We start from the raw sequence: 14217 nt of genomic DNA on the forward strand, positions 1-14217 counted from the left end.
TATTGAATTTGATCATACCTTCTGCCAGGAGATCATGAAGAATGACTTGTAGTTCTTGGACTTGAGACATCACAGCCTTGCTATCAACTATCTTATAGTCCAAAAATTTTGCAGCCACAAACTTCTTTAAGCCATCGTCTTCAGTTTTGTAGTTCTTCTCAAGAGCATACCAGAGTTCTTTAGAGGTTTTACAAACACTGAATACGTTATACAAGCAATCTTCCAATCCATTGAGTATGTAGTTCTTGCAAAGGAAATCAGAATGCATCCAGGCCTCAGTCATAATAAACTTTTCATTGTCAGGAGTTCTTTTCTCTACCACAGGAACATCTTTATTTATAAACCGTTGTAGACTGAGTGTAGTCAGATAGAAGAACATCTTCTGCAAACGTTTGAAGTCAATATCAGTAAACTTTTCAGAATTTGCTACAGTAGTCATTGCTGTAGAAACTGGTATTCTGGTTGAAGGCATTGTGTTTGCTTCAAAATTTGATGCATTTGTATATCCCATTCTGTATGAAAAAATAAAAGTAGTGTATAACAACAGAATAACCAAATAGAGATTTTTGTTCAGCTCGATGAAGTTTTTATATTCTTCGAACCAAGTTAATCACTGGAGTAGAAAGTCTTTTGATTTTAGTCTCCATCTCCCCAAACAGAATACAAGATGAAGCAGAAATATACCACTTATTTCTACTTTAACGATGAAGTTTTTATGTTCTTCCAATCATTAACCGAATGAATCTTGAATACTGATAAAGTTTTTATACTCTTCAAATCAGTATTAGATTCAGACAGAGTAGAAAACCATAACTGTTTTAATCTCCAGAACCGTAAACAAGAGAAAATAAATTAAATTCCTTAAGTTTGTTTTTCCTTCTGTATTAAGGTTAGCAAACCAAAAACTATAAAGATGAAAATAATTAAAACAAATAGTATCCGAGTCCACAGAATTCACTGTGTTTTCTTAAGAAATTTAATTCCCTCACTGTGGTTATAAGTTATTTCCTCCCAAGATAAAATGGATAAACTATTTGTAACACCCCTCAAAATTCTTCCCTAGGATTCGGACCCTTTTTGTTTTCGTGCGGGGTCGAACCCAATTATTTAGAAGTGCGTGCTTGAGTTAAGATGAGTCCCCGAGTAATTGAGGAGTGTTGGAGGTGATGTGGGGTCACGGAGGACCCCTAGGACCGAGCTAAGACCAAAAAGATTCGTCGTGGCTAAGCTTGAGGAGGAGTTTGCATGAGGGGTTGACTTCTAACGACCCTATCTTTTGATATATGACGATCTGGGTGGACCACGACCTATTATATTAATGGTTGTCGAGTCTTCTTTCCAACGCCACCAAGAATGTAATTTTTGGAGTTCGGAGTCGAAAGATATGACGATCCTAAGATGAACTAGCATAGCAGAGTTTTCAGGCCTAGGTTGCAATTGCTGGAAAACTGGGCTTGGCGCCGCAGTGGCGCGACGCGCCACTATCGCGCCAGAAATATGACTCAGTAGTTTGGGCTCTGCGCGGAGCGCCACTAAAAGGTGTACAGGGTTTTTCAAGCCAATTTCCAGAACCCAAAAAATATTGGCCTTGGCGCTGTAAGGGCGCGATGCGCCACTATCGCGCCAGAAACATGCCTCAGTAGTTTGGTCTCTGGCGCGGCGCGCCACTACGAGGTGTGCAGGTTTTAGGCGTAATCGGCCTGGCGCTGCAATGGCGCGATGCACCACTATCGCGTCAGGTGCATTTTTGCCTATTTTTCAGAACTTTGAGAAAGGGCAATTTGGGAATTGTCTCAAATTATATATGTATCCTCCTAGAGCATTTGGAGACACATTTTTTAGCCCCCACTCTCTCTCTAGAAAAGCCCTAGAAAACTCTCTCCTCTTCATCTTCTTCTTCTTCTTCTCCGTTTCCAACAAGAGATTGTTCTAAGAGCTTCAAGACTTCAAGCTTTCCATTGAAGACCCAACAACAAGGTTTCTTCAAGAGTCTATTCTAAGGTATGTAAGGCTATCTAAAATATGGGTTGAGTTCACCCATGTGCCCTATACCTTCTTTGAGGATAAATGCCCATAGAAATGGAGTTTCTTGCTAGGGTTGTGTTCAAATTAGTTTTGTTGTCTATTAGGGTAATTTTTGCTATGTTGATGAGGTTTAGTCAAGAACTACCAAAAAGAGTCTTTGTGTGAGTATGAGTTAATGAAGATGAGTTGTTAAATATGTTTTATTGATTTTCTTAGCTATGTGGATTATGATAAAGGATGTTATTTTCTTAAAAATGATGCTTATCTTGAAATATAGATTTAAAGCCTTGGAATTGTGATGAGATTCAAAGATTGATTAAATGGATAGAGGAAATGATTGGTTATGTTTACATGTTGCTATAAATGTGCCTTTAAATTTCTCTTAAAAGATGTGATTTAGAGATGATTGATTGAGCTAGAGTGGATGAGTTGACAATGTTTAAATGAGACTTGTTGATATGATTTGATTGAGTCGATTGGATGGAGTTTTATGAGCATTGAGTCTTGAGAGAAGTATCGAGCACCGAATTGGGTAAGAGTAAAGTCCATACTCGAACCCAATAACTACGTCTCCAAACGTAGAAGGGGATTGAACCATTAAAGTCGGATGTTTTCCCAAATGTTTGTCCTGACATTATAGGACTTGGTTGGATTAGATCCATGATTGGTTGATTCGTTCATAGCCTGGAAAAGTATGAACTGACGCGGCAACAACATCGGTTTGTTGTACTTTCACTGGCTCATAAGTGATGGTTGTCGGGTAAGAGAAACTCCCAAATAGGTCTTGATAGTACTCTGACTCAGACTGAGTTGAGATTCCGAGTTGACTGATTCTTCCTTGATGTTCGTTGTATTCGGCCATTTTACATACTCGTACATTCCATGTACTGACGCCATTTGGCCTGCATCGTTTCATGATGCAGAGACAGGTACTAGAGATCATCAACCAGCGCTCCGTTGAAGATCCACATACACTCCCAGCTAGTTGTTGAGTCCTCCTAGTTTCCGGAGGATGTTGAGCTTTCTTGTATAGTGTGTTGTCGTTTCCTTTAGTTTGATTATTGGTAGTCATGGACTTGTCATTAGCACCTCTTAGACTTTGATAGAGGCTTCATAGACTGGAGTGTGGGGAGGTTGAACTATTATTTTGAGGAGTCTTATTATATTGTTTTGTTGGGTTGAAAATGCTTGGCCTTCGCCCCCCATATATATATGAACAGTATTTCATTATTTGAGTTTTTCGCTAAGAGAATATGATTGAATGAATGTGTGACTGGACCAGGTGATTCGCTCGGAGGTCAGAAATGGCCTTCGAGTGCCGGCCACGCCTAGGGTACCCTCCCGGGGCGTGACACTATTAAAGAAGTAGCAGTACTTCAAAGTTCAATATTTTCAGCGAACTCAAAAGCCAGCAACAAAATCACTCAAAGACTCAACTTTGTTTGTAAGAAATTATATGCAGAAGAGGGAGAAATTCAATGTTTAAAAATGAAAGGAAAATCCTCTATTTATAGACAATAAAGGGTAGTGTGAACATGTGCTTATTGTGTCTTATCGAAAAAGTCACAACCATTCGCAAAAGTCACAACCTTTCAGAAAAGTCGCAACTCTTAAAAAAATCACAATTTTTTGGAAAAGTCACAACTACTTGAAAAAGGCACAACATTTCGTAAAGATCACAACCTTTTGGTTATATATAGAGAGAGAGAGACTAGCTACACTCTTTGATATTGACTTTCAAAGATCCCTTTCTCTTCTACATCCTCTCTATTTGTTCAACAATGAGACTCTTCTTTATGGCTCCCTTGGGAAAATGGAGCCAACTGTAAGCTGCATAATTGTGGGAGATTTTGAGAGAGGGGGAGACCCTAATCCTTTTGGAGAACCAACGTAATTACTCATCTGTTACAGAGGATAATACATCTAACATGTTAAAGATAAGAGAAGTTGAAAATATACATCGAATAGAAAGATGAAGATATATATGGAACAGATTGAACAACCTGATCCAATCAATGTTCAACTGAAGTTTGAGTCACACTAGGACTAGACTCCTATCTTCAACTCGAACTCCAACTGTACCTTGATTGGACCAGATTGTTCAACCTGTTCCATATATATCTTCAGCTTCTTGTTCCATCTATATCTTCAGCTTCCCTTATCTTCAACATAACAAACTTAATGCAAATTACGGATGTTCTTGATTTCTCTTTGTTATTTTTAATCTCATCATCTCCTTCTCTATAAGAATAACATGATTAGTTATCAAACTATACATATCAGTTCATCTCCTGATTCTTTGTTGATAATATTTCTAGTACTATCAAACTACACATATCACTAGTGAGTGTCGTGCCATTAAACGAATGAGCTTTTGGAATTAGAGGCTAAAATGTTTGAGTCGTCGTTCTACTTCTCACATGTTTGAAAGGGCCCATACATGGTTTTATGTGTACAGTTGTTTAGTATGATCATATTATACGTTATATATAGCAAAGGGTTAATTATGATATTATATTATTTTTTGTATATTATAAATTTGGGTAATCTGTATGAAAAGTATGATAAAGAATTGGGTTTGAGGTAATATGAGCTAATGTAGTATTCTGGCTTATTTATGTGGTTTTCTGGCTATAGTTATTTTCTAAAAGAATATTTATAAGTTGAGTCATGAGTGACGTTTTAAGAACATAAATTTCCAACCAATTACTCCCCACAATATGCAACTTTAGTTCAAACTGTACTAGTTGTCAAATCACCAAAAAAACTTTTGCTTTTCCCATAATATACAACTTATTTTTAATTTCCAAAGAATTTTACACGAGGAGGAAAAAACAAATTAACAAGAGAACAAAAACAAAATAAGCGCTCTAGTAAAAGTGTGACTCTATTTTGTTGTTTTCAAATCTTCTAAAAGTAAAAATTATTTAAAACAAAATTTTAAAAAATAATTAATTTAGACTTGGAAGAAATATAAAATAATATAAAATCTTAGATTCAGTAAAAATAAAAATTAGGTGTTCACCAGACTTTAAACAAACATTAAAAATTTATGGGATAAAACTCGGAAAGGATCAAAAAGTACATGTCTAGGACATTATACGTACAAATTATATCATAAAACTAATTTATAATGAATATCAGGTAAAATTAAATAAAGAACAAACACAATATTTTATAAATGTGATATTTTTCATGTTAAAGATATTTAAGTGGAGAGATGATGGTTTATTGGATTAAGAATAATTGTATGGATGGAGGTGTATGTAGGGCTGGGCATAAAGTACCGAAAATCGAATTATTGAACTGAACCGACTATTTCGATATTCGGTAATTCGGTAATTTGGTCGGTATTCGGTACCAAAATTCATATTTTGGTCTTTTGATTTCGGTAATTCGGTAATTCAGTCGGTATTCGGTACCAAAATTCATATTTTGGTCTTTTGATTTCGGTATTCGGTATTTATAATTATACCGTTCGGTATTCGATAAATATCGAATACCGAAATTAAATGAGAAATTAGTCCAATTCTGCAGGCTGCAGTCCATTATATTCTGTTGGGCTAAAGGAGTGTAGAAAAGGCTCATTTTCAAGAAATGTTTAGGTCCAACCCAAATGAAATCCCTAAGTAACCCTAAGTTAACTCTTATAGTGTTATTCACAATTCACAAATATAGAGGCAGGTAGCGTTTTCAGTGCTTCACTCCTTGGTCTCCTTCACAGCTTTCAGCCTTTCAGTGCTTCACTCCTTCACAGAGGTAGCGTCTTCAGTGCTTCAAGCCTTCACTCCTTGGTCTCCTTCACAACTTTCAACCTTTCAGTGGTTCACTCCTTCACAGCTTTAGTGCTTTACTCCTTCATTGCTCTATTTCTCTGGTCGGCGCTCGCCCTTCAGTCCTTCACAGATCACAACTTCACTCCTTCAGTCTTCACAGCTCTATTTCTATTTCTCTACTCGCCCTTCACAGTAAAGGTGTTGTATGATTAATGTTAATTTTTGCATAGGATTTTCATTGTATAAGAATATTAAGTGTTCCATTTTAAAAAATAAACGAGGGGTGTATTTGAAAGTTGAAACTGAGTAACAGACTCATATTACAAGGATGTTTTGAAAACTTCTGATACCATCTGCTCATGCTTCATTTAAGGGACTTTTGATAATATATTACGAAGAAGACATGCAAGTACAACAAAACAACAATTTTGCCTAAATCCTAAACATGAATGCACGCAAGTGCTGATCCAAAAATGTCACCATCGTATCTAGTGGGGCATAATTTCCAGTTTTCAGAACAAAAAAAAACAAAAAAAATAATCTTCTCATTTTATCAAGTTGTTCTATCTTGTGGAATTGTCAGAATCAATAGAACCTCAGGTCTAATATTTTTGTGGAATTGTTACACAGGTTTAACGCAAATTGTTCTATCAGAATTCAGAGGTGAGCAAGATCTGTTCTTTTTTTATTTTGTTTTACACTTCCAATTTGTGTCTTATAACATTTTTAATCTCTTTTATGTTTAGATGGAAAATGAAACAAGTCAAACAACCAAAGTCGCACCTCTGGCTCTTACTGAGTCTCTTGATTCAACACCGAAAGTTGAACAACATTCAGTGACTGTGAAGAGGAAAGCTATAAAATCAAGATCTGTTGCTTGATGCATTATGATAAGCTCATAGAAGATGAAATTAATAAAGCAAAGTACAAGCATTGTGGTAAAGTTCTCTTAGCTAATTCAACTAAAAATGGAACAAGTGGACTGAATAAACATTTGAAAACTTGTCCTAAAAATCCAAATAAGGTTAACACTTCCAATTCTAAGTATAAAAAATCAAATTTAAACTTTCCATTAGAAGGTGAAATGCATGATGGGACAATTTGGACTTTTGATTAAGAGGAATCTCGGAGGGCTTTAATTGAGATGTTAATCCTTGGTGAGCTTCCTTTTCGTTTTGTTGAAAAGGAAGGTTTTAAGAAGTTTATGGAAAAAACAACCTTTATTCCGAGTTCCCTCCCGTAGAACAGTAACTAGGGATTGTTATGTACTTTTTGGTCAAGAGAGACAAAAGTTTATGAAGTATTTGAAAGAAACATCACCGAGAGTTTGTCTAACCACAGACACATGGACTTTTATATAGAGAATAAATTATATGTGTTTGACAGTACACTTTATTGATAGTGATTGGCTTTTGCATAAATGAATTTTAAACTTTCAGGTTGTTGCTAGTTATAAGGGTGACGAAATGGCCCGTTGTATTAGTAAGTATTTTCTTGATTGGAAATTGGAGAAAATAATCACTATAACTGTAGATAATGCGTTTTTTAATGATGTCATGGTGAAAGAGTTGCACAAATAAATGGTTAATTGGGGATCTAACATGTAATGTGGCAACCATCTTCACGTGAGATGTATGGCTCACATTTTGAATCTTATTGTGCAAGATGGCATGAAAGAAGTTGGTCCATCTATCAAACATGTTAGTCAAATGGTAAAATATATTAGACAATCTGCCGCAATGATTAGAAAATTTGCGGAATGTTATGAACTAAAAAATATAGACAGTAAGAAGTCATTATGTTTAGATGTTTCAACCCGGTGGAATTCAACCTACTTAATGTTGGATGCAGCACAATATTTTGAGAGTGTATTTGATAGGTTTGATCTTGAAGATGGTGGATTGTCAATTTATCTTGCTAATCACGTTTGTGAAGATGGAAGTGTTGCAGGTGTACTTGAAATTGATGATTGGCAAAAGGTGAGAAATATGGTAATATTTCTTAAAAGGTTTTATGATCTAACTGAGAAGGTTTTAGGTTCACGCTATGTCACTTCTAATGGTCACTTTGAAGATATAGTTGAGCTTCACAATCATTTAAGAGAGTGTATGGAAGATAATGATCCTTTTTTGGCAAAAATCGGAGAAAAAATGAAAGAAAAGTTTGTCAAGTATTGGGGTGCTCCTGAAAAAATAAATAAAGTGCTTTTTATTGCCTCTATCTTAGATCCTCGTAATAAACTTAAGTATGTTGGCGGCGCACTTGATGATATGTTTGGAGATGAAAAGGGGAGTGAAATAAAAGATGAAATGGTGACTTACATGAAATCTATGTTTGAAGAGTATGTAGCAAAATTCTCTAATGCATCTCAACGCTCATCTTCTCTTTCTGATTTATCGAGTCAGCCATCGGATTCATCTATCTCTAACACTAGCATAAAATTAACAAAAGTGAGAAATAGGATCCAAATGAAGAGGAACAAATAAGATAGTACAGGTTTGGGCGGTAAGTCGGAGTTGGAAAAGTATCTTAGTGAAGAACTAGAGCCGAATGATGATGACGACAATTTTGATATCTTGTCGTGGTGCAAAGCTCATTCTCCTAGATATAAAATTAATTTCGAGATTGCTCGTGAGGTGTTGACAATTTCAATTTCTAGTGTGGCATCGGAATGTGCCTTTAGCATCGGGGGCCATATTCTTGATTCATTTAGGAGTTTTTTGACTTCAAAATTGGTGCAAGCTATTATTTATCTTTCAGATTGGCGTCGAAATGAGCCTTATCCCATAAATGTTGAAAAAGATTTTAATGATCTTATAAAACTTGAACTTGGTATGTTTTTCAGTTTTTGTATTTTATTTTTATATTTTTTACTTAGTTTAATTATTGATACGTTTTAAATTCTTTTTAGCTATGGATGATATTGATAGCTCAAAAGATTCCCTCGTTCTTGATTTGTAGTCGCATATCAACATATCAACTTGGCATTGACTGCATTGTTCAACCTGAGAACTGTGGAAGTTCTGAAGTTTACCTGTGGATGTTCTGAAGCTATGGATGTTCTGAAGTTTACCTGTGGAAGTGAAATCAGATTTTGGATCAGTTATGGATCACTCGTCAAAGTTGCCAACACTCTTTGTTGATTTATAGTAGCATTGGGTATTTATTTTATCATGCAAGTGATAAACTGGTATATGACATTCTTGTACTTGTTTATGATATTCTACTTTCATAATCCCTTCTGAATTTGTCTGTAACTCTTGAAAAAAAATGAAGCATGAGGTTCTGTTTGTCAAAAACTTGTTTGGTTAAGATCTTTCTATAATCTTTTGGAATTTCATTTTTACAATTCTTTAGTTTGATAAAGAACTCATGATGATTGTGGCACTTTACAGTATGCTTCAATGTGTACGCTAATATGCTAATATATTTTGCATTATGAGATGCTCTTTTCTTGAATATACTTTTTAATCTTTTTTCTCTGTTACTTCCCTTTTCCATTTGCACCTTGTTACTATTTTTCTTTCATAGTGAGGTGAGAAAAGAATGTTGCCTTTTGGACATACTGCTATTTGTTTGAGTATCTTTCACCTCTCTTTGCAGATTCTTTTCTAGGTTCATGAATCAGAGGAAGAGGAGGAGGATTAAATCGATTGGTGGAGCAGGTCCGCTTGTATATATTCCACTTTGAAGGAGTCTTTCCTGTTATTGGATTTGACGAGTTTTCTGGCAGTGGATACAGTTTCTAGCCTCGCTAAATACTAATACAAGATTCTTTGTGCACCATGCTGCCCATGGAATTTGTCAGTCATACTTAACTAAGAAACTCCAACTAGTGGAGGTTGAGAAACCTTGGAACTTACTGACACAAACTCAGTTTGTTATTAAAAATCTTTACATCTTTTATTGTTGCTATTGTGAATATGATGTACTAACATATTCTGTGTGGACTTCGACTTCAATATAGTATTACCGAATACCGTACCGAACCAAACTTTGATTTACCGATTATCGAATTACCGAACCGAAGTTTAAAAATTTAGTATTTGGTATATACTTTGAATTATCGATTACCGAATTATCGAACTCAAATTTTGAAAATACCGAACGCCCACCCCTAGGTGTTTGTGTCTACAAATAGACATGAATACATATACAGTAAAACCTCTATAAATGGATATGCTTGATATCGAAAAAATATTTATTTATCGAGATTATTAGTTTATCGATAAATACATAAAATAATATTTATTATTTTAGAGAATATTTTTCAGTATGTACCATAAGAAAGAAAAAAAATTGAATTAAGAATTTCAAAAGTTTAAATCTAGGAAACTAAAAAGTGTAGTCTTTGCATATTTGTAATTTAAATCTAGAAAAGATAAATGAGTTTAGTGAAGTTTAATGTTTCTAATTGTATTAATGTATATAGAATATGAAGAGATTTTATGTTAACTATAAAAGAAAAAAAGCTAGATGTTTAAAAATCATAATTCAAGTATAATTTGTTCTCATCATTTGAAAGGCATACAAAAATCATCTTAACCAATAGTTATTGGTCTAGTATTATTGACTGATTAAATATATATAAATTCTTGATGTATTCTAGTAATTATTACTTTATATTTTTTCTGTGCCTTTATTACTTTATTTTTAATTATTATCTAATGCATTTAGCGAGAATATTACTTTAATATAACTGGCCCAAGTCGGGATTAGAGAAAAATATTCATTTAGAGAGATTATTACTTTATCGAATATTACTTTATCGAGATTTTACTGTATATACAACGATATATACGTACACAATAAATATGGCAAGGATATATTCTATACATTTTTGTACGTGACATTTTTCAATTCCAAATTTTAACTCCAAACTCGTTCAAACTACCTTTAACCTCCCTCAAATTTTATATTTAGCATGCTTCAAATTTTTGTGATGAATTTCAAACAAACCCACAACTACTACACCCAAGTAGTTGTAATTTTGAGATTTTGAAATAATATGGACGCTCAATGATAATGCTCAGTGTTAGTTGGTTTTTAGGATTTAACAAACTCAGGAACAGGTAAAGGACCTGATCCCTTTGAAGATACTTTGGTGATAACGATAGTAGACAAATAGTACAAAATTGATCCTGCCAAGTCTGCAGGTTTGTGTGTACGCGGCTGAGTCCCTATGTAGAGGGCCAGTTGTCTAACCAATACAAATCGTCCAACGCAATGTATATCATTTATATATACATTTTTTATAACTATTTTCACTTGCCTTTTTGGAATCATTGAAAAATAAAAATCCATTGAAGCTCATACTCTCAAGAATCTGAAATTTGCTCTTGAAGAAAACCAAGGACCTGATAGAGTTATCAGTCATTTTGTTCTTATTTTAGAGTTGTAATTTGTTTGCTTTAATCTTGTAAGGTATATTCCTAATCTATAAAGGAAATTAGATCTGTTCATTTGTGTTATTATTCATCTTGTCGAAATAACTAGAGTTAGTTATGGAGACTACTTGAAATCGAAGTCAGCTAGGATTCTAGTGATTTAGGAAGTAGTAGAGTTATTGCTTCAGATTTGTGATAGAGTTATTGCAAGGAGAGAAGAGGAATTATAAGTGCAATTCCTAGATTGTAAGGTCTTGTAATCTAAATCATTGGCTCGGTTGCTTTAGTGAAGTTTTGAGTTGAAATCATGTGGGATAAGTCGTAGTTTTTCTCCCTTGAGCAAGGAGTTTCCACGTAAAATCTTGAGTCTGATTTTAACTTTTTGTTCTTTAAGTTTCTGTATTGATTTCTGATAGGGGATCTGGTCCCAACTATTCTGATGGGAGCTTACATTCTAATAACTGATATCAGAGCGGGTTTTCTCTATCTGGTTAACATCAAGAGAAGTTCCTGCAAGAATGACTGCTCCACTAAATTTGGAAGAAGGTCATTCGTCGACCAGACCCTTTCGATTCAATGATCAGTTCTACAACTGGTGGAATACTCGTATGTGTGACTTTCTCATGGCTGGGGACACTGAACTTTGGGACATTGTTCTTGATGGTCCTTATGTTCTCATTGTTGAAGAGAAAGAAGAAGAGATTACAAGGATCGTTCCTAAAACTCGTAGGCAGTAGACTGAGGCTGATAGAAAGAATATTGAAAAGAACTACCAAGAAACTGTTGGTATGTTGCATTGGAGATGAAGAATGAAACAAAAATTTTATTTGTAAGTCTGCAAAAGATATTTGGGACTATCTGAGGACTGCTCATAAAGGAACTGAGCAAGTTAAAGAATCAAAAGTGGTTATTCTAACCACTTAATATGAAAATTTTACTATGAAAGAAGGAGAGTCTATCTATGACATGCACATCAGGTTTTCTTCTATTACCAATGAGCTTCTAAGTCTGGGTGAACCTGTTCATCCTAGCAAACAAGTAAGGAAAATTCTAAGGATCCTTCCTAAGTCTTGGGCTAGCAAAGTGGATGCAATAACTGAAGCAAAGGACCTGAAGGTTCTCACAATGGATGCCTTGATTTGGAGTCTTCAAAAATATGAACTGAATTAAGCTCAGGATGGTCTGAAAAAAGAGACAAAGCAGGAGAAAACACTTGCTCTTAAAGTTGCTTTAAGTGAAATTTTAGCTGAGGATGAAAATATGGCATATTTGACTAAGAGATTTCATAAGATTGTAAGAAAGTATGGAGGTTTTGTCAAGAAGGGTAACTCTAGTCGACTTGTAAATACCACTGATCTGTGTCACAAATGTGGTCAGCCAAGACACTTCATTAGAGATTGTCCAATGTATAAGGTAGAGTATAAAGAATATATCAAAATGGAGTAGACCAAAAGAGAGACCTGGCCCCTCATAAAAAGGGAAGAAGGGTTAAAGCTGACTATGTTGTAAAAAGGGCTCTTGCTGCTTGGGAAAACTCCTCAAGTGACTCAGATGAGTCTACTCATCCAGAAGATGCCTCCATGGTCACTGTAAAAGATGAAGAAGTTTTTGACTCACTATTTGCATTTATCATGCAGTCAAATGATGAGAAAGCTGATGTAGAAGATGAAACAGAAGTAACTCTTACTGATCTTAGACAAAATCTACAAACTTAGCTAAAAAATTGAGAAGTTTAGCAACAGTATTGATTGACTCAGTCACTGATTTGACAAATGAGAAGGACATAATGAGTAACACTATTGATATTTTTCAAGATGAAAGCTTGTTCTAGTAGCTCAAATCACTAATCTAGAAGAAATTATGGTCTTGATAAGCAAAAATGTTTAGCTTGATCTAAAGCTCAAGTTGAACAAAAGCAGTGAAAATTGAAAGAATGAAGTTAGGAGTGTACAAGCTGAGCTTCAAGAAAAGTTAAATGTGGCAGAGATGAAAATATTTGATCTGAAAGAACAAATAATGTTCCTAGTGGCTAATAATGTAGAGCTTGATATTGAATTCAAAAAGCTGAACAAAAGCAATGAAAACTGCAATAATAAAGTTAAGAATGTAGGGAATGAGCTTGAAGAGAAGTTGAATGAAGCTGAACTGAGGCTATATGATCTGGAGGAGCAGATTATGATGTTAATGGATGACAATGCAGAGCTTAACCATGCTTCAAAAATTCAAGAAGAAAGACTTTAAAGGAAATAGTGAAGCTGATAATTTAAAGTTGAAACTTGAAGATAAGTTGAATGAAGCTAATGTGAAGTTATCCATGGCTCTTGAAAGAAATACTCAACTTGAAGGAGATCTTATCCAAGCAAAAAAAGAGTTGAGAAAATCTTTGAAATGGATTTCCTGATCAAAGATGCTTGAAAATATGACAAGTTAGGAGGACAATGGTGGAAAAGGATTAGGATGCCTGAACATCATTCCTCTTTACAATCCTCATAACAAGTATGTCTTTGCATCTGATAATCTCTTGTATCTCCATTGTGGAAGGAATGGTCATCTGAAGAATGAGTGTTCTCCTTGGAAGAGATCTCAAGAAAATTTCTCAAACTACTTTAAACCAAAGGCGAAACAAAGCAAGGGACATAGTTCTAACTCTGGATATAAGAGTGGTATAAGAAAGGATATCTGGCCATACTGGACCAAATATTCCTTGATTATGCCATTATCTGATTACTAAGACTCCGATTAAAATGGGTTCCCAAGTCTAATAATTAATTCGTGTTGTAGGGAAGTGAGGGAAGTGTAAGCCATTGCTTGCTTTATGTCTAAAAATGTGTACAAAGTACATGTCTATGGGGAGTAAAGATTTCCTCTCATTTAAGGCCCTTAAGGAGAAGGTGTTTCATTTGCTTGCAACTCTGCTTGACTATGATCAGGATGCAGGTATCTTTAATCTTTGCATTACCTTATTTAAGAAAAGTCAATTTAGTACCTGTGCAGGTATACACTCATAAGAAGTAAGCTTGAATAAAAAG

This window comes from Solanum dulcamara, chromosome 7 (assembly GCF_947179165.1).
Source record: "Solanum dulcamara chromosome 7, daSolDulc1.2, whole genome shotgun sequence".
NCBI classification, from domain to species: domain Eukaryota; kingdom Viridiplantae; phylum Streptophyta; class Magnoliopsida; order Solanales; family Solanaceae; genus Solanum; species Solanum dulcamara.